This window comes from Phyllobates terribilis, unplaced genomic scaffold (assembly GCF_046119375.1).
Source record: "Phyllobates terribilis strain yellow unplaced genomic scaffold, ASM4611937v1 Scaffold_40__1_contigs__length_11209783, whole genome shotgun sequence".
NCBI lineage: Eukaryota > Metazoa > Chordata > Amphibia > Anura > Dendrobatidae > Phyllobates > Phyllobates terribilis.
The window spans coordinates 2,811,041-2,829,507 of NW_027362800.1; the positions used below are offsets into that span (position 1 = coordinate 2,811,041).

The 18,467-nt window shown below is 43.9% G+C and overlaps 13 non-coding genes across 13 annotated transcripts; all 13 read right to left on the reverse strand.

Annotated features, from left to right (window-relative positions):
* Nucleotides 1-683: 683 nt before the first annotated feature.
* On the reverse strand, nt 684-874 carry LOC141185526 (U2 spliceosomal RNA). Its single transcript, XR_012260181.1, has one exon. It is a non-coding gene; the product is annotated as a U2 spliceosomal RNA (small nuclear RNA).
* Nucleotides 875-1,993: 1,119 nt separating this feature from the next.
* Nucleotides 1,994-2,184, reverse strand: LOC141185080 (U2 spliceosomal RNA). Its single transcript, XR_012259775.1, has one exon. It is a non-coding gene; the product is annotated as a U2 spliceosomal RNA (small nuclear RNA).
* Nucleotides 2,185-3,307: 1,123 nt separating this feature from the next.
* LOC141186460 (U2 spliceosomal RNA) lies at nt 3,308-3,498 on the reverse strand. Its single transcript, XR_012260736.1, has one exon. It is a non-coding gene; the product is annotated as a U2 spliceosomal RNA (small nuclear RNA).
* Nucleotides 3,499-4,617: 1,119 nt separating this feature from the next.
* On the reverse strand, nt 4,618-4,808 carry LOC141186461 (U2 spliceosomal RNA). The gene has a single exon (XR_012260737.1). It is a non-coding gene; the product is annotated as a U2 spliceosomal RNA (small nuclear RNA).
* Nucleotides 4,809-5,928: 1,120 nt separating this feature from the next.
* On the reverse strand, nt 5,929-6,119 carry LOC141186462 (U2 spliceosomal RNA). The gene has a single exon (XR_012260738.1). It is a non-coding gene; the product is annotated as a U2 spliceosomal RNA (small nuclear RNA).
* A 1,121-nt stretch (nt 6,120-7,240) lies between these two features.
* LOC141186463 (U2 spliceosomal RNA) lies at nt 7,241-7,431 on the reverse strand. The gene has a single exon (XR_012260739.1). It is a non-coding gene; the product is annotated as a U2 spliceosomal RNA (small nuclear RNA).
* Nucleotides 7,432-8,551: 1,120 nt separating this feature from the next.
* LOC141186464 (U2 spliceosomal RNA) lies at nt 8,552-8,742 on the reverse strand. Its single transcript, XR_012260740.1, has one exon. It is a non-coding gene; the product is annotated as a U2 spliceosomal RNA (small nuclear RNA).
* Nucleotides 8,743-9,863: 1,121 nt separating this feature from the next.
* On the reverse strand, nt 9,864-10,054 carry LOC141186465 (U2 spliceosomal RNA). The gene has a single exon (XR_012260741.1). It is a non-coding gene; the product is annotated as a U2 spliceosomal RNA (small nuclear RNA).
* A 1,121-nt stretch (nt 10,055-11,175) lies between these two features.
* Nucleotides 11,176-11,366, reverse strand: LOC141186466 (U2 spliceosomal RNA). Its single transcript, XR_012260742.1, has one exon. It is a non-coding gene; the product is annotated as a U2 spliceosomal RNA (small nuclear RNA).
* Nucleotides 11,367-12,485: 1,119 nt separating this feature from the next.
* On the reverse strand, nt 12,486-12,676 carry LOC141186467 (U2 spliceosomal RNA). Its single transcript, XR_012260743.1, has one exon. It is a non-coding gene; the product is annotated as a U2 spliceosomal RNA (small nuclear RNA).
* A 1,121-nt stretch (nt 12,677-13,797) lies between these two features.
* Nucleotides 13,798-13,988, reverse strand: LOC141184311 (U2 spliceosomal RNA). Its single transcript, XR_012259078.1, has one exon. It is a non-coding gene; the product is annotated as a U2 spliceosomal RNA (small nuclear RNA).
* Nucleotides 13,989-15,107: 1,119 nt separating this feature from the next.
* On the reverse strand, nt 15,108-15,298 carry LOC141186468 (U2 spliceosomal RNA). Its single transcript, XR_012260744.1, has one exon. It is a non-coding gene; the product is annotated as a U2 spliceosomal RNA (small nuclear RNA).
* Nucleotides 15,299-16,418: 1,120 nt separating this feature from the next.
* LOC141185803 (U2 spliceosomal RNA) lies at nt 16,419-16,615 on the reverse strand. Its single transcript, XR_012260417.1, has one exon. It is a non-coding gene; the product is annotated as a U2 spliceosomal RNA (small nuclear RNA).
* Between the last annotated feature and the right edge of the window lie 1,852 nt (nt 16,616-18,467).

Consider the following 18,467-nt stretch of genomic DNA (forward strand, 5'->3'; position numbering starts at 1 on the left):
ACATTCCGTCTACTGCAGGCGGGATACCTGGATGGCTGAATGTCACTGAGAAGCTCACAGAGACCGCCATAAGCAACAGTTTAAAAGAATGCCACAGACTAATCAACCAAACTTTTTGGGTTGGTTTCTCTTTTATAGTCTGCAGGCATTAAATGAAAGAAGTCAGTGTTCCAGCAGAGGGAGACAACGTTTCAGAAAAGGCATTGTAGCAAACCAAAAAAGAAATTTTAAGCGCAGCAGAGTAACCAGCTCACATACCTGTTAGCTCAGGTGAGTTTAAAAGGCTGCTGTTGATAACAAGGGCATTTGCTAAATAGATGGTGTGTGTGCAACAATATACTGAAAGGTCAATTATATTGTGCAGCTTATCTCACCACCTGTAGTTATTTAGGTGAAAGCTCCAAAATGCTTGCCTAATATGTCTGTTTATCCAAAAGGAAGTATAGAGGGAGAGCTAGATAGATAGCATTGCATTACATTACATTACATGGCAATGCAATGCACAGTTGCTGAAGTTGAACCAAAATGAGCTTGTCATCTGGCTTCTGCAACTTTTAACATGAAAAATCCAGTGAGGAGAAGAAAAGCAAAGCCAAAGAGTCCATCCCAAAATCCGACAAACAAGCAAAATGAACAAAAAGCATTGAATTCAATTCTTTCTGATTTTAGAAACTGCATTAAAGAAGGGGTGCACCGGTCCTGGAGATACTGCAATACCATGTCAATGCGTGGAGTGGACAGAGCAAGCTCTTTTTCCATCTCCCTGTTCTAAAAATCCATTTAATATATGGTCCCCAGATAGGGGACGTATCAGATATTAAACTGATAAGAACACATACTACACTTGATCTTAGCCAAAAGGCCGAGAAGCGATAACCAGAATTGGTTTCCGACTACGGTGCCACCCAAGGATTCTGAAAAGTCCATTTGTGGAGATGGCCACCTGGACTCCCGTTAAGAAGACATGCTGTCAACCTCTAGATCCCTCACATGCCTGCACTTTTCGGCTTGCTGCTGCTGCAATCCACGCGTTTTAGATCTGCATAACTCCACCTCTTTTAGCACAGTACCCTCAACCCCCGGCTGTTCCCACCCGCCTCAACACCGTTGGAAGGGAGGAGAACCAATTAAGGCGGGGGGGGGTGGAACGAGCAGCTGTCTACCCTTAGCAGGAGGGTTGCTGATTAATTACCTCTCCTGCTGCTGCTGCTGCTGGCTGTCCAGCAGCAGACTGAAGGTGGCTGCTGCTGTGCGCAGGTATATAAAGGCTCAGAGCCTATTATGACACGCGCAGCCAGCGTTCCATTGCCACATTCCGTCTACTGCAGGCGGGATACCTGGATGGCTGAATGTCACTGAGAAGCTCACAGAGACCGCCATAAGCAACAGTTTAAAAGAATGCCACAGACTAATCAACCAAACTTTTTGGGTTGGTTTCTCTTTTATAGTCTGCAGGCATTAAATGAAAGAAGTCAGTGTTCCAGCAGAGGGAGACAACGTTTCAGAAAAGGCATTGTAGCAAACCAAAAAAGAAATTTTAAGCGCAGCAGAGTATCCAGCTCACATACCTGTTAGCTCAGGTGAGTTTAAAAGGCTGCTGTTGATAACAAGGGCATTTGCTAAATAGATGGTGTGTGTGCAACAATATACTGAAAGGTCAATTATATTGTGCAGCTTATCTCACCACCTGTAGTTATTTAGGTGAAAGCTCCAAAATGCTTGCCTAATATGTCTGTTTATCCAAAAGGAAGTATAGAGGGAGAGCTAGATAGATAGCATTGCATTACATTACATTACATGGCAATGCAATGCACAGTTGCTGAAGTTGAACCAAAATGAGCTTGTCATCTGGCTTCTGCAACTTTTAACATGAAAAATCCAATGAGGAGAAGAAAAGCAAAGCCAAAGAGTCCATCCCAAAATCCGACAAACAAGCAAAATGAACAAAAAGCATTGAATTCAATTCTTTCTGATTTTAGAAACTGCATTAAAGAAGGGGTGCACCGGTCCTGGAGATACTGCAATACCAGGTCAATGCGTGGAGTGGACAGAGCAAGCTCTTTTTCCATCTCCCTGTTCTAAAAATCCATTTAATATATGGTCACCAGATAGGGGACGTATCAGATATTAAACTGATAAGAACAGATACTACACTTGATCTTAGCCAAAAGGCCGAGAAGCGATAACCAGAATTGGTTTCCGACTACGGTGCCACCCAAGGATTCTGAAAAGTCCATTTGTGGAGATGGCCACCTGGACTCCCGTTAAGAAGACATGCTGTCAACCTCTAGATCCCTCACATGCCTGCACTTTTCGGCTTGCTGCTGCTGCAATCCACGCGTTTTAGATCTGCATAACTCCACCTCTTTTAGCACAGTACCCTCAACCCCCGGCTGTTCCCACCCGCCTCAACACCGTTGGAAGGGAGGAGAACCAATTAAGGCGGGGGGGGGGTGGAACGAGCAGCTGTCTACCCTTAGCAGGAGGGTTGCTGATTAATTACCTCTCCTGCTGCTGCTGCTGCTGCTGGCTGTCCAGCAGCAGACTGAAGGTGGCTGCTGCTGTGCGCAGGTATATAAAGGCTCAGAGCCTATTATGACACGCGCAGCCAGCGTTCCATTGCCACATTCCGTCTACTGCAGGCGGGATACCTGGATGGCTGAATGTCACTGAGAAGCTCACAGAGACCGCCATAAGCAACAGTTTAAAAGAATGCCACAGACTAATCAACCAAACTTTTTGGGTTGGTTTCTCTTTTATAGTCTGCAGGCATTAAATGAAAGAAGTCAGTGTTCCAGCAGAGGGAGACAACGTTTCAGAAAAGGCATTGTAGCAAACCAAAAAAGAAATTTTAAGCGCAGCAGAGTAACCAGCTCACATACCTGTTAGCTCAGGTGAGTTTAAAAGGCTGCTGTTGATAACAATGGCATTTGCTAAATAGATGGTGTGTGTGCAACAATATACTGAAAGGTCAATTATATTGTGCAGCTTATCTCACCACCTGTAGTTATTTAGGTGAAAGCTCCAAAATGCTTGCCTAATATGTCTGTTTATCCAAAAGGAAGTATAGAGGGAGAGCTAGATAGATAGGATTGCATTACATTACATTACATGGCAATGCAATGCACAGTTGCTGAAGTTGAACCAAAATGAGCTTGTCATCTGGCTTCTGCAACTTTTAACATGAAAAATCCAATGAGGAGAAGAAAAGCAAAGCCAAAGAGTCCATCCCAAAATCCGACAAACAAGCAAAATGAACAAAAAGCATTGAAATCAATTCTTTCTGATTTTAGAAACTGCATTAAAGAAGGGGTGCACCGGTCCTGGAGATACTGCAATACCAGGTCAATGCGTGGAGTGGACAGAGCAAGCTCTTTTTCCATCTCCCTGTTCTAAAAATCCATTTAATATATGGTCCCCAGATAGGGGACGTATCAGATATTAAACTGATAAGAACAGATACTACACTTGATCTTAGCCAAAAGGCCGAGAAGCGATAACCAGAATTGGTTTCCGACTACGGTGCCACCCAAGGATTCTGAAAAGTCCATTTGTGGAGATGGCCACCTGGACTCCTGTTAAGAAGACATGCTGTCAACCTCTAGATCCCTCACATGCCTGCACTTTTCGGCTTGCTGCTGCTGCAATCCACGCGTTTTAGATCTGCATAACTCCACCTCTTTTAGCACAGTACCCTCAACCCCCGGCTGTTCCCACCCGCCTCAACACCGTTGGAAGGGAGGAGAACCAATTAAGGCGGGGGGGGGTGGAACGAGCAGCTGTCTACCCTTAGCAGGAGGGTTGCTGATTAATTACCTCTCCTGCTGCTGCTGCTGCTGGCTGTCCAGCAGCAGACTGAAGGTGGCTGCTGCTGTGCGCAGGTATATAAAGGCTCAGAGCCTATTATGACACGCGCAGCCAGCGTTCCATTGCCACATTCCGTCTACTGCAGGCGGGATACCTGGATGGCTGAATGTCACTGAGAAGCTCACAGAGACCGCCATAAGCAACAGTTTAAAAGAATGCCACAGACTAATCAACCAAACTTTTTGGGTTGGTTTCTCTTTTATAGTCTGCAGGCATTAAATGAAAGAAGTCAGTGTTCCAGCAGAGGGAGACAACGTTTCAGAAAAGGCATTGTAGCAAACCAAAAAAGAAATTTTAAGCGCAGCAGAGTAACCAGCTCACATACCTGTTAGCTCAGGTGAGTTTAAAAGGCTGCTGTTGATAACAAGGGCATTTGCTAAATAGATGGTGTGTGTGCAACAATATACTGAAAGGTCAATTATATTGTGCAGCTTATCTCACCACCTGTAGTTATTTAGGTGAAAGCTCCAAAATGCTTGCCTAATATGTCTGTTTATCCAAAAGGAAGTATAGAGGGAGAGCTAGATAGATAGCATTGCATTACATTACATTACATGGCAATGCAATGCACAGTTGCTGAAGTTGAACCAAAATGAGCTTGTCATCTGGCTTCTGCAACTTTTAACATGAAAAATCCAATGAGGAGAAGAAAAGCAAAGCCAAAGAGTCCATCCCAAAATCCGACAAACAAGCAAAATGAACAAAAAGCATTGAATTCAATTCTTTCTGATTTTAGAAACTGCATTAAAGAAGGGGTGCACCGGTCCTGGAGATACTGCAATACCAGGTCAATGCGTGGAGTGGACAGAGCAAGCTCTTTTTCCATCTCCCTGTTCTAAAAATCCATTTAATATATGGTCCCCAGATAGGGGACGTATCAGATATTAAACTGATAAGAACAGATACTACACTTGATCTTAGCCAAAAGGCCGAGAAGCGATAACCAGAATTGGTTTCCGACTACGGTGCCACCCAAGGATTCTGAAAAGTCCATTTGTGGAGATGGCCACCTGGACTCCCGTTAAGAAGACATGCTGTCAACCTCTAGATCCCTCACATGCCTGCACTTTCGGCTTGCTGCTGCTGCAATCCACGCGTTTTAGATCTGCATAACTCCACCTCTTTTAGCACAGTACCCTCAACCCCCGGCTGTTCCCACCCGCCTCAACACCGTTGGAAGGGAGGAGAACCAATTAAGGCGGGGGGGGGGGTGGAACGAGCAGCTGTCTACCCTTAGCAGGAGGGTTGCTGATTAATTACCTCTCCTGCTGCTGCTGCTGCTGGCTGTCCAGCAGCAGACTGAAGGTGGCTGCTGCTGTGCGCAGGTATATAAAGGCTCAGAGCCTATTATGACACGCGCAGCCAGCGTTCCATTGCCACATTCCGTCTACTGCAGGCGGGATACCTGGATGGCTGAATGTCACTGAGAAGCTCACAGAGACCGCCATAAGCAACAGTTTAAAAGAATGCCACAGACTAATCAACCAAACTTTTTGGGTTGGTTTCTCTTTTATAGTCTGCAGGCATTAAATGAAAGAAGTCAGTGTTCCAGCAGAGGGAGACAACGTTTCAGAAAAGGCATTGTAGCAAACCAAAAAAGAAATTTTAAGCGCAGCAGAGTAACCAGCTCACATACCTGTTAGCTCAGGTGAGTTTAAAAGGCTGCTGTTGATAACAAGGGCATTTGCTAAATAGATGGTGTGTGTGCAACAATATAAAGAAAGGTCAATTATATTGTGCAGCTTATCTCACCACCTGTAGTTATTTAGGTGAAAGCTCCAAAATGCTTGCCTAATATGTCTGTTTATCCAAAAGGAAGTATAGAGGGAGAGCTAGATAGATAGCATTGCATTACATTACATTACATGGCAATGCAATGCACAGTTGCTGAAGTTGAACCAAAATGAGCTTGTCATCTGGCTTCTGCAACTTTTAACATGAAAAATCCAATGAGGAGAAGAAAAGCAAAGCCAAAGAGTCCATCCCAAAATCCGACAAACAAGCAAAATGAACAAAAAGCATTGAATTCAATTCTTTCTGATTTTAGAAACTGCATTAAAGAAGGGGTGCACCGGTCCTGGAGATACTGCAATACCAGGTCAATGCGTGGAGTGGACAGAGCAAGCTCTTTTTCCATCTCCCTGTTCTAAAAATCCATTTAATATATGGTCCCCAGATAGGGGACGTATCAGATATTAAACTGATAAGAACAGATACTACACTTGATCTTAGCCAAAAGGCCGAGAAGCGATAACCAGAATTGGTTTCCGACTACGGTGCCACCCAAGGATTCTGAAAAGTCCATTTGTGGAGATGGCCACCTGGACTCCCGTTAAGAAGACATGCTGTCAACCTCTAGATCCCTCACATGCCTGCACTTTTCGGCTTGCTGCTGCTGCAATCCACGCGTTTTAGATCTGCATAACTCCACCTCTTTTAGCACAGTACCCTCAACCCCCGGCTGTTCCCACCCGCCTCAACACCGTTGGAAGGGAGGAGAACCAATTAAGGCGGGGGGGGGGGTGGAACGAGCAGCTGTCTACCCTTAGCAGGAGGGTTGCTGATTAATTACCTCTCCTGCTGCTGCTGCTGCTGGCTGTCCAGCAGCAGACTGAAGGTGGCTGCTGCTGTGCGCAGGTATATAAAGGCTCAGAGCCTATTATGACACGCGCAGCCAGCGTTCCATTGCCACATTCCGTCTACTGCAGGCGGGATACCTGGATGGCTGAATGTCACTGAGAAGCTCACAGAGACCGCCATAAGCAACAGTTTAAAAGAATGCCACAGACTAATCAACCAAACTTTTTGGGTTGGTTTCTCTTTTATAGTCTGCAGGCATTAAATGAAAGAAGTCAGTGTTCCAGCAGAGGGAGACAACGTTTCAGAAAAGGCATTGTAGCAAACCAAAAAAGAAATTTTAAGCGCAGCAGAGTAACCAGCTCACATACCTGTTAGCTCAGGTGAGTTTAAAAGGCTGCTGTTGATAACAAGGGCATTTGCTAAATAGATGGTGTGTGTGCAACAATATACTGAAAGGTCAATTATATTGTGCAGCTTATCTCACCACCTGTAGTTATTTAGGTGAAAGCTCCAAAATGCTTGCCTAATATGTCTGTTTATCCAAAAGGAAGTATAGAGGGAGAGCTAGATAGATAGCATTGCATTACATTACATTACATGGCAATGCAATGCACAGTTGCTGAAGTTGAACCAAAATGAGCTTGTCATCTGGCTTCTGCAACTTTTAACATGAAAAATCCAATGAGGAGAAGAAAAGCAAAGCCAAAGAGTCCATCCCAAAATCCGACAAACAAGCAAAATGAACAAAAAGCATTGAATTCAATTCTTTCTGATTTTAGAAACTGCATTAAAGAAGGGGTGCACCGGTCCTGGAGATACTGCAATACCAGGTCAATGCGTGGAGTGGACAGAGCAAGCTCTTTTTCCATCTCCCTGTTCTAAAAATCCATTTAATATATGGTCCCCAGATAGGGGACGTATCAGATATTAAACTGATAAGAACAGATACTACACTTGATCTTAGCCAAAAGGCCGAGAAGCGATAACCAGAATTGGTTTCCGACTACGGTGCCACCCAAGGATTCTGAAAAGTCCATTTGTGGAGATGGCCACCTGGACTCCCGTTAAGAAGACATGCTGTCAACCTCTAGATCCCTCACATGCCTGCACTTTTCGGCTTGCTGCTGCTGCAATCCACGCGTTTTAGATCTGCATAACTCCACCTCTTTTAGCACAGTACCCTCAACCCCCGGCTGTTCCCACCCGCCTCAACACCGTTGGAAGGGAGGAGAACCAATTAAGGCGGGGGGGGGGTGGAACGAGCAGCTGTCTACCCTTAGCAGGAGGGTTGCTGATTAATTACCTCTCCTGCTGCTGCTGCTGCTGGCTGTCCAGCAGCAGACTGAAGGTGGCTGCTGCTGTGCGCAGGTATATAAAGGCTCAGAGCCTATTATGACACGCGCAGCCAGCGTTCCATTGCCACATTCCGTCTACTGCAGGCGGGATACCTGGATGGCTGAATGTCACTGAGAAGCTCACAGAGACCGCCATAAGCAACAGTTTAAAAGAATGCCACAGACTAATCAACCAAACTTTTTGGGTTGGTTTCTCTTTTATAGTCTGCAGGCATTAAATGAAAGAAGTCAGTGTTCCAGCAGAGGGAGACAACGTTTCAGAAAAGGCATTGTAGCAAACCAAAAAAGAAATTTTAAGCGCAGCAGAGTAACCAGCTCACATACCTGTTAGCTCAGGTGAGTTTAAAAGGCTGCTGTTGATAACAAGGGCATTTGCTAAATAGATGGTGTGTGTGCAACAATATACTGAAAGGTCAATTATATTGTGCAGCTTATCTCACCACCTGTAGTTATTTAGGTGAAAGCTCCAAAATGCTTGCCTAATATGTCTGTTTATCCAAAAGGAAGTATAGAGGGAGAGCTAGATAGATAGCATTGCATTACATTACATTACATGGCAATGCAATGCACAGTTGCTGAAGTTGAACCAAAATGAGCTTGTCATCTGGCTTCTGCAACTTTTAACATGAAAAATCCAATGAGGAGAAGAAAAGCAAAGCCAAAGAGTCCATCCCAAAATCCGACAAACAAGCAAAATGAACAAAAAGCATTGAATTCAATTCTTTCTGATTTTAGAAACTGCATTAAAGAAGGGGTGCACCGGTCCTGGAGATACTGCAATACCAGGTCAATGCGTGGAGTGGACAGAGCAAGCTCTTTTTCCATCTCCCTGTTCTAAAAATCCATTTAATATATGGTCCCCAGATAGGGGACGTATCAGATATTAAACTGATAAGAACAGATACTACACTTGATCTTAGCCAAAAGGCCGAGAAGCGATAACCAGAATTGGTTTCCGACTACGGTGCCACCCAAGGATTCTGAAAAGTCCATTTGTGGAGATGGCCACCTGGACTCCCGTTAAGAAGACATGCTGTCAACCTCTAGATCCCTCACATGCCTGCACTTTTCGGCTTGCTGCTGCTGCAATCCACGCGTTTTAGATCTGCATAACTCCACCTCTTTTAGCACAGTACCCTCAACCCCCGGCTGTTCCCACCCGCCTCAACACCGTTGGAAGGGAGGAGAACCAATTAAGGCGGGGGGGGGGGTGGAACGAGCAGCTGTCTACCCTTAGCAGGAGGGTTGCTGATTAATTACCTCTCCTGCTGCTGCTGCTGCTGGCTGTCCAGCAGCAGACTGAAGGTGGCTGCTGCTGTGCGCAGGTATATAAAGGCTCAGAGCCTATTATGACACGCGCAGCCAGCGTTCCATTGCCACATTCCGTCTACTGCAGGCGGGATACCTGGATGGCTGAATGTCACTGAGAAGCTCACAGAGACCGCCATAAGCAACAGTTTAAAAGAATGCCACAGACTAATCAACCAAACTTTTTGGGTTGGTTTCTCTTTTATAGTCTGCAGGCATTAAATGAAAGAAGTCAGTGTTCCAGCAGAGGGAGACAACGTTTCAGAAAAGGCATTGTAGCAAACCAAAAAAGAAATTTTAAGCGCAGCAGAGTAACCAGCTCACATACCTGTTAGCTCAGGTGAGTTTAAAAGGCTGCTGTTGATAACAAGGGCATTTGCTAAATAGATGGTGTGTGTGCAACAATATACTGAAAGGTCAATTATATTGTGCAGCTTATCTCACCACCTGTAGTTATTTAGGTGAAAGCTCCAAAATGCTTGCCTAATATGTCTGTTTATCCAAAAGGAAGTATAGAGGGAGAGCTAGATAGATAGCATTGCATTACATTACATTACATGGCAATGCAATGCACAGTTGCTGAAGTTGAACCAAAATGAGCTTGTCATCTGGCTTCTGCAACTTTTAACATGAAAAATCCAATGAGGAGAAGAAAAGCAAAGCCAAAGAGTCCATCCCAAAATCCGACAAACAAGCAAAATGAACAAAAAGCATTGAATTCAATTCTTTCTGATTTTAGAAACTGCATTAAAGAAGGGGTGCACCGGTCCTGGAGATACTGCAATACCAGGTCAATGCGTGGAGTGGACAGAGCAAGCTCTTTTTCCATCTCCCTGTTCTAAAAATCCATTTAATATATGGTCCCCAGATAGGGGACGTATCAGATATTAAACTGATAAGAACAGATACTACACTTGATCTTAGCCAAAAGGCCGAGAAGCGATAACCAGAATTGGTTTCCGACTACGGTGCCACCCAAGGATTCTGAAAAGTCCATTTGTGGAGATGGCCACCTGGACTCCCGTTAAGAAGACATGCTGTCAACCTCTAGATCCCTCACATGCCTGCACTTTTCGGCTTGCTGCTGCTGCAATCCACGCGTTTTAGATCTGCATAACTCCACCTCTTTTAGCACAGTACCCTCAACCCCCGGCTGTTCCCACCCGCCTCAACACCGTTGGAAGGGAGGAGAACCAATTAAGGCGGGGGGGGGGGTGGAACGAGCAGCTGTCTACCCTTAGCAGGAGGGTTGCTGATTAATTACCTCTCCTGCTGCTGCTGCTGCTGGCTGTCCAGCAGCAGACTGAAGGTGGCTGCTGCTGTGCGCAGGTATATAAAGGCTCAGAGCCTATTATGACACGCGCAGCCAGCGTTCCATTGCCACATTCCGTCTACTGCAGGCGGGATACCTGGATGGCTGAATGTCACTGAGAAGCTCACAGAGACCGCCATAAGCAACAGTTTAAAAGAATGCCACAGACTAATCAACCAAACTTTTTGGGTTGGTTTCTCTTTTATAGTCTGCAGGCATTAAATGAAAGAAGTCAGTGTTCCAGCAGAGGGAGACAACGTTTCAGAAAAGGCATTGTAGCAAACCAAAAAAGAAATTTTAAGCGCAGCAGAGTAACCAGCTCACATACCTGTTAGCTCAGGTGAGTTTAAAAGGCTGCTGTTGATAACAAGGGCATTTGCTAAATAGATGGTGTGTGTGCAACAATATACTGAAAGGTCAATTATATTGTGCAGCTTATCTCACCACCTGTAGTTATTTAGGTGAAAGCTCCAAAATGCTTGCCTAATATGTCTGTTTATCCAAAAGGAAGTATAGAGGGAGAGCTAGATAGATAGCATTGCATTACATTACATTACATGGCAATGCAATGCACAGTTGCTGAAGTTGAACCAAAATGAGCTTGTCATCTGGCTTCTGCAACTTTTAACATGAAAAATCCAATGAGGAGAAGAAAAGCAAAGCCAAAGAGTCCATCCCAAAATCCGACAAACAAGCAAAATGAACAAAAAGCATTGAATTCAATTCTTTCTGATTTTAGAAACTGCATTAAAGAAGGGGTGCACCGGTCCTGGAGATACTGCAATACCAGGTCAATGCGTGGAGTGGACAGAGCAAGCTCTTTTTCCATCTCCCTGTTCTAAAAATCCATTTAATATATGGTCCCCAGATAGGGGACGTATCAGATATTAAACTGATAAGAACAGATACTACACTTGATCTTAGCCAAAAGGCCGAGAAGCGATAACCAGAATTGGTTTCCGACTACGGTGCCACCCAAGGATTCTGAAAAGTCCATTTGTGGAGATGGCCACCTGGACTCCCGTTAAGAAGACATGCTGTCAACCTCTAGATCCCTCACATGCCTGCACTTTTCGGCTTGCTGCTGCTGCAATCCACGCGTTTTAGATCTGCATAACTCCACCTCTTTTAGCACAGTACCCTCAACCCCCGGCTGTTCCCACCCGCCTCAACACCGTTGGAAGGGAGGAGAACCAATTAAGGCGGGGGGGGGTGGAACAAGCAGCTGTCTACCCTTAGCAGGAGGGTTGCTGATTAATTACCTCTCCTGCTGCTGCTGCTGCTGGCTGTCCAGCAGCAGACTGAAGGTGGCTGCTGCTGTGCGCAGGTATATAAAGGCTCAGAGCCTATTATGACACGCGCAGCCAGCGTTCCATTGCCACATTCCGTCTACTGCAGGCGGGATACCTGGATGGCTGAATGTCACTGAGAAGCTCACAGAGACCGCCATAAGCAACAGTTTAAAAGAATGCCACAGACTAATCAACCAAACTTTTTGGGTTGGTTTCTCTTTTATAGTCTGCAGGCATTAAATGAAAGAAGTCAGTGTTCCAGCAGAGGGAGACAACGTTTCAGAAAAGGCATTGTAGCAAACCAAAAAAGAAATTTTAAGCGCAGCAGAGTAACCAGCTCACATACCTGTTAGCTCAGGTGAGTTTAAAAGGCTGCTGTTGATAACAAGGGCATTTGCTAAATAGATGGTGTGTGTGCAACAATATACTGAAAGGTCAATTATATTGTGCAGCTTATCTCACCACCTGTAGTTATTTAGGTGAAAGCTCCAAAATGCTTGCCTAATATGTCTGTTTATCCAAAAGGAAGTATAGAGGGAGAGCTAGATAGATAGCATTGCATTACATTACATTACATGGCAATGCAATGCACAGTTGCTGAAGTTGAACCAAAATGAGCTTGTCATCTGGCTTCTGCAACTTTTAACATGAAAAATCCAATGAGGAGAAGAAAAGCAAAGCCAAAGAGTCCATCCCAAAATCCGACAAACAAGCAAAATGAACAAAAAGCATTGAATTCAATTCTTTCTGATTTTAGAAACTGCATTAAAGAAGGGGTGCACCGGTCCTGGAGATACTGCAATACCAGGTCAATGCGTGGAGTGGACAGAGCAAGCTCTTTTTCCATCTCCCTGTTCTAAAAATCCATTTAATATATGGTCCCCAGATAGGGGACGTATCAGATATTAAACTGATAAGAACAGATACTACACTTGATCTTAGCCAAAAGGCCGAGAAGCGATAACCAGAATTGGTTTCCGACTACGGTGCCACCCAAGGATTCTGAAAAGTCCATTTGTGGAGATGGCCACCTGGACTCCCGTTAAGAAGACATGCTGTCAACCTCTAGATCCCTCACATGCCTGCACTTTTCGGCTTGCTGCTGCTGCAATCCACGCGTTTTAGATCTGCATAACTCCACCTCTTTTAGCACAGTACCCTCAACCCCCGGCTGTTCCCACCCGCCTCAACACCGTTGGAAGGGAGGAGAACCAATTAAGGCGGGGGGGGGGGTGGAACAAGCAGCTGTCTACCCTTAGCAGGAGGGTTGCTGATTAATTACCTCTCCTGCTGCTGCTGCTGCTGGCTGTCCAGCAGCAGACTGAAGGTGGCTGCTGCTGTGCGCAGGTATATAAAGGCTCAGAGCCTATTATGACACGCGCAGCCAGCGTTCCATTGCCACATTCCGTCTACTGCAGGCGGGATACCTGGATGGCTGAATGTCACTGAGAAGCTCACAGAGACCGCCATAAGCAACAGTTTAAAAGAATGCCACAGACTAATCAACCAAACTTTTTGGGTTGGTTTCTCTTTTATAGTCTGCAGGCATTAAATGAAAGAAGTCAGTGTTCCAGCAGAGGGAGACAACGTTTCAGAAAAGGCATTGTAGCAAACCAAAAAAGAAATTTTAAGCGCAGCAGAGTAACCAGCTCACATACCTGTTAGCTCAGGTGAGTTTAAAAGGCTGCTGTTGATAACAAGGGCATTTGCTAAATAGATGGTGTGTGTGCAACAATATACTGAAAGGTCAATTATATTGTGCAGCTTATCTCACCACCTGTAGTTATTTAGGTGAAAGCTCCAAAATGCTTGCCTAATATGTCTGTTTATCCAAAAGGAAGTATAGAGGGAGAGCTAGATAGATAGCATTGCATTACATTACATTACATGGCAATGCAATGCACAGTTGCTGAAGTTGAACCAAAATGAGCTTGTCATCTGGCTTCTGCAACTTTTAACATGAAAAATCCAATGAGGAGAAGAAAAGCAAAGCCAAAGAGTCCATCCCAAAATCCGACAAACAAGCAAAATGAACAAAAAGCATTGAATTCAATTCTTTCTGATTTTAGAAACTGCATTAAAGAAGGGGTGCACCGGTCCTGGAGATACTGCAATACCAGGTCAATGCGTGGAGTGGACAGAGCAAGCTCTTTTTCCATCTCCCTGTTCTAAAAAACCATTTAATATATGGTCCCCAGATAGGGGACGTATCAGATATTAAACTGATAAGAACAGATACTACACTTGATCTTAGCCAAAAGGCCGAGAAGCGATAACCAGAATTGGTTTCCGACTACGGTGCCACCCAAGGATTCTGAAAAGTCCATTTGTGGAGATGGCCACCTGGACTCCCGTTAAGAAGACATGCTGTCAACCTCTAGATCCCTCACATGCCTGCACTTTTCGGCTTGCTGCTGCTGCAATCCACGCGTTTTAGATCTGCATAACTCCACCTCTTTTAGCACAGTACCCTCAACCCCCGGCTGTTCCCACCCGCCTCAACACCGTTGGAAGGGAGGAGAACCAATTAAGGCGGGGGGGGGTGGAACAAGCAGCTGTCTACCCTTAGCAGGAGGGTTGCTGATTAATTACCTCTCCTGCTGCTGCTGCTGCTGGCTGTCCAGCAGCAGACTGAAGGTGGCTGCTGCTGTGCGCAGGTATATAAAGGCTCAGAGCCTATTATGACACGCGCAGCCAGCGTTCCATTGCCACATTCCGTCTACTGCAGGCGGGATACCTGGATGGCTGAATGTCACTGAGAAGCTCACAGAGACCGCCATAAGCAACAGTTTAAAAGAATGCCACAGACTAATCAACCAAACTTTTTGGGTTGGTTTCTCTTTTATAGTCTGCAGGCATTAAATGAAAGAAGTCAGTGTTCCAGCAGAGGGAGACAACGTTTCAGAAAAGGCATTGTAGCAAACCAAAAAAGAAATTTTAAGCGCAGCAGAGTAACCAGCTCACATACCTGTTAGCTCAGGTGAGTTTAAAAGGCTGCTGTTGATAACAAGGGCATTTGCTAAATAGATGGTGTGTGTGCAACAATATACTGAAAGGTCAATTATATTGTGCAGCTTATCTCACCACCTGTAGTTATTTAGGTGAAAGCTCCAAAATGCTTGCCTAATATGTCTGTTTATCCAAAAGGAAGTATAGAGGGAGAGCTAGATAGATAGCATTGCATTACATTACATTACATGGCAATGCAATGCACAGTTGCTGAAGTTGAACCAAAATGAGCTTGTCATCTGGCTTCTGCAACTTTTAACATGAAAAATCCAATGAGGAGAAGAAAAGCAAAGCCAAAGAGTCCATCCCAAAATCCGACAAACAAGCAAAATGAACAAAAAGCATTGAATTCAATTCTTTCTGATTTTAGAAACTGCATTAAAGAAGGGGTGCACCGGTCCTGGAGATACTGCAATACCAGGTCAATGCGTGGAGTGGACAGAGCAAGCTCTTTTTCCATCTCCCTGTTCTAAAAATCCATTTAATATATGGTCCCCAGATAGGGGACGTATCAGATATTAAACTGATAAGAACAGATACTACACTTGATCTTAGCCAAAAGGCCGAGAAGCGATAACCAGAATTGGTTTCCGACTACGGTGCCACCCAAGGATTCTGAAAAGTCCATTTGTGGAGATGGCCACCTGGACTCCCGTTAAGAAGACATGCTGTCAACCTCTAGATCCCTCACATGCCTGCACTTTTCGGCTTGCTGCTGCTGCAATCCACGCGTTTTAGATCTGCATAACTCCACCTCTTTTAGCACAGTACCCTCAACCCCCGGCTGTTCCCACCCGCCTCAACACCGTTGGAAGGGAGGAGAACCAATTAAGGCGGGGGGGGGGTGGAACAAGCAGCTGTCTACCCTTAGCAGGAGGGTTGCTGATTAATTACCTCTCCTGCTGCTGCTGCTGCTGGCTGTCCAGCAGCAGACTGAAGGTGGCTGCTGCTGTGCGCAGGTATATAAAGGCTCAGAGCCTATTATGACACGCGCAGCCAGCGTTCCATTGCCACATTCCGTCTACTGCAGGCGGGATACCTGGATGGCTGAATGTCACTGAGAAGCTCACAGAGACCGCCATAAGCAACAGTTTAAAAGAATGCCACAGACTAATCAACCAAACTTTTTGGGTTGGTTTCTCTTTTATAGTCTGCAGGCATTAAATGAAAGAAGTCAGTGTTCCAGCAGAGGGAGACAACGTTTCAGAAAAGGCATTGTAGCAAACCAAAAAAGAAATTTTAAGCGCAGCAGAGTAACCAGCTCACATACCTGTTAGCTCAGGTGAGTTTAAAAGGCTGCTGTTGATAACAAGGGCATTTGCTAAATAGATGGTGTGTGTGCAACAATATACTGAAAGGTCAATTATATTGTGCAGCTTATCTCACCACCTGTAGTTATTTAGGTGAAAGCTCCAAAATGCTTGCCTAATATGTCTGTTTATCCAAAAGGAAGTATAGAGGGAGAGCTAGATAGATAGCATTGCATTACATTACATTACATGGCAATGCAATGCACAGTTGCTGAAGTTGAACCAAAATGAGCTTGTCATCTGGCTTCTGCAACTTTTAACATGAAAAATCCAATGAGGAGAAGAAAAACAAAGCCAAAGAGTCCATCCCAAAATCCGACAAACAAGCAAAATGAACAAAAAGCATTGAATTCAATTCTTTCTGATTTTAGAAACTGCATTAAAGAAGGGGTGCACCGGTCCTGGAGATACTGCAATACCAGGTCAATGCGTGGAGTGGACAGAGCAAGCTCTTTTTCCATCTCCCTGTTCTAAAAATCCATTTAATATATGGTCCCCAGATAGGGGACGTATCAGATATTAAACTGATAAGAACAGATTTTTTTTTAATTTGGCTATCCCCCACATGGGGATAAAAACCGTTTATTTAAAATTTAACAAATTACAGAAATAAAACCATTACATCCACATTACACTTTCGGGACTTCAAAGAAAAATAAAAATTCCATCACAGCAAATTTTACAAGACTTCAAATATTCCATAGGTTAAAAAGCCATTTGCCTGCCAACGTTACATTCTTTTTCCTGTCCAATAAATAGTATATGTACATTTCACTTTTACAAAAGGCTAAAACATCATCTACTGGTAACATTTCATGTTTAAAAACAGCAATATTTCTAGCATTCCAGAGCGCTATCTTGGCACAATTCACTATCTTCCACGCCATTATTTTTTGGTCCATTGTTGGGCATTCCAGAAGACCATATAACACTGATGCAAAATTAAAGTCCTTGAGGTCCACCATTTTCTCCAGCAGGGGGATTAATCTTCTCCAGAACTCTTTAGCAAAAGCACAAGTCCATAAAAGATGCTTCACTGTCTCTTCTTCTTGACAACCTTCTCTTGGGCAGATGGCAGACCTCACAAAACCTCTTCTGTACTGGAATGCCCGGCAAGGAAGACAGTGGTGTGCGCAGCTCCAAGACATGTCTTTCTGTACATTAAAAAGATAAGGGGCGTTAATCATTTTCCATATGTGTACAGTTTTGTCATCATCATAACGTTCAATATCACACAACGTCACATCAGTACTAATTTGTTTGAGTAGTGTCTTGCTGTTACATAGATCCCCTGTCTGTTTCTTATTCAAATTAAAATCAAGAATAATTTTCTTTAAAATCTCATAATGTGCAGGTAGGTTAAAAGCATAAGGAAAGGATAAAACCGTTTCAAACCAACCAAACCTTCTCATGAGAAAACCAGTGTTAAAACGCATAAAATAGGAAAGGTAATTATCTTTAAAAAGGGTTTTAAAACAGAAACAGAAAAAATGTATTAAAAGAAACTTATCTAAAACAGGGAAATCTTTCCCACCTTTAACCTTTGGCTTTGTCACAGTTTCTCTTTTGAGTTTCTCCATTTTTGAGCCCCAAAAAAAGGTAAAACATACTTTTGTAATTCGTTTCAACAAATTTGTAGGAGGGGGGAACACCAAACTAAGATATAACAGGATAGGTAATATCACCATTTTTACAATCAGAACTTTACCTTCCATTGACAGCTTTCTCATATTCCACATGCAGATTTTCTGATTAATTTTCTGTGCTGCCGCATCCCAGCTATTAAAACCATTATTAGATTCATTAAAAGAAACACCTAAAATAGTAATGGAATCTGTAACTGCAATTGGTACATCATGTAAACTCATCCCCCCGACATTTAAAATATTACATTTAGTAAGATTAATTTTAAAACCGGAAACTGTACAAAAAGACTGAATTTGGCTTATCGTTTTTTGTATTGAAGGTACATCACATCCAAACACTGCTACATCATCCATATAGCTTACAACTTTAACTTGTAGACCGTTCCCTCCGGGTAAGGGTACTCCACATATTTGCTTATCCCGGCGTATTGTACATAAAAGGGGTTCTATAGCACATATAAAAAGCAGGGGGGACAAAGGGCAACCCTGCTTCACCCCTGATTTTAAAACTACCTCTTTTGTTTTAAAACCATTAACTAAAATCTTACTCGTACAATCATTATAAAAAGCTTTAAGAGACAATAAAAACCCACCCGGAATGCCCATTTTTTCTAAAACTTTAAAAAGATAAAAATGAGACACGCGGTCAAAAGCTTTCTCAAAATCCACCGCTAGGATTGACATCTTTGTCTTTCTGGTTTTTACATCTTCAATACAATCTTTCACCAGGTTTAAATTGTCCCAGATACTACGCCCAGGTACCCCGCATACCTGATTTGCATGAATTA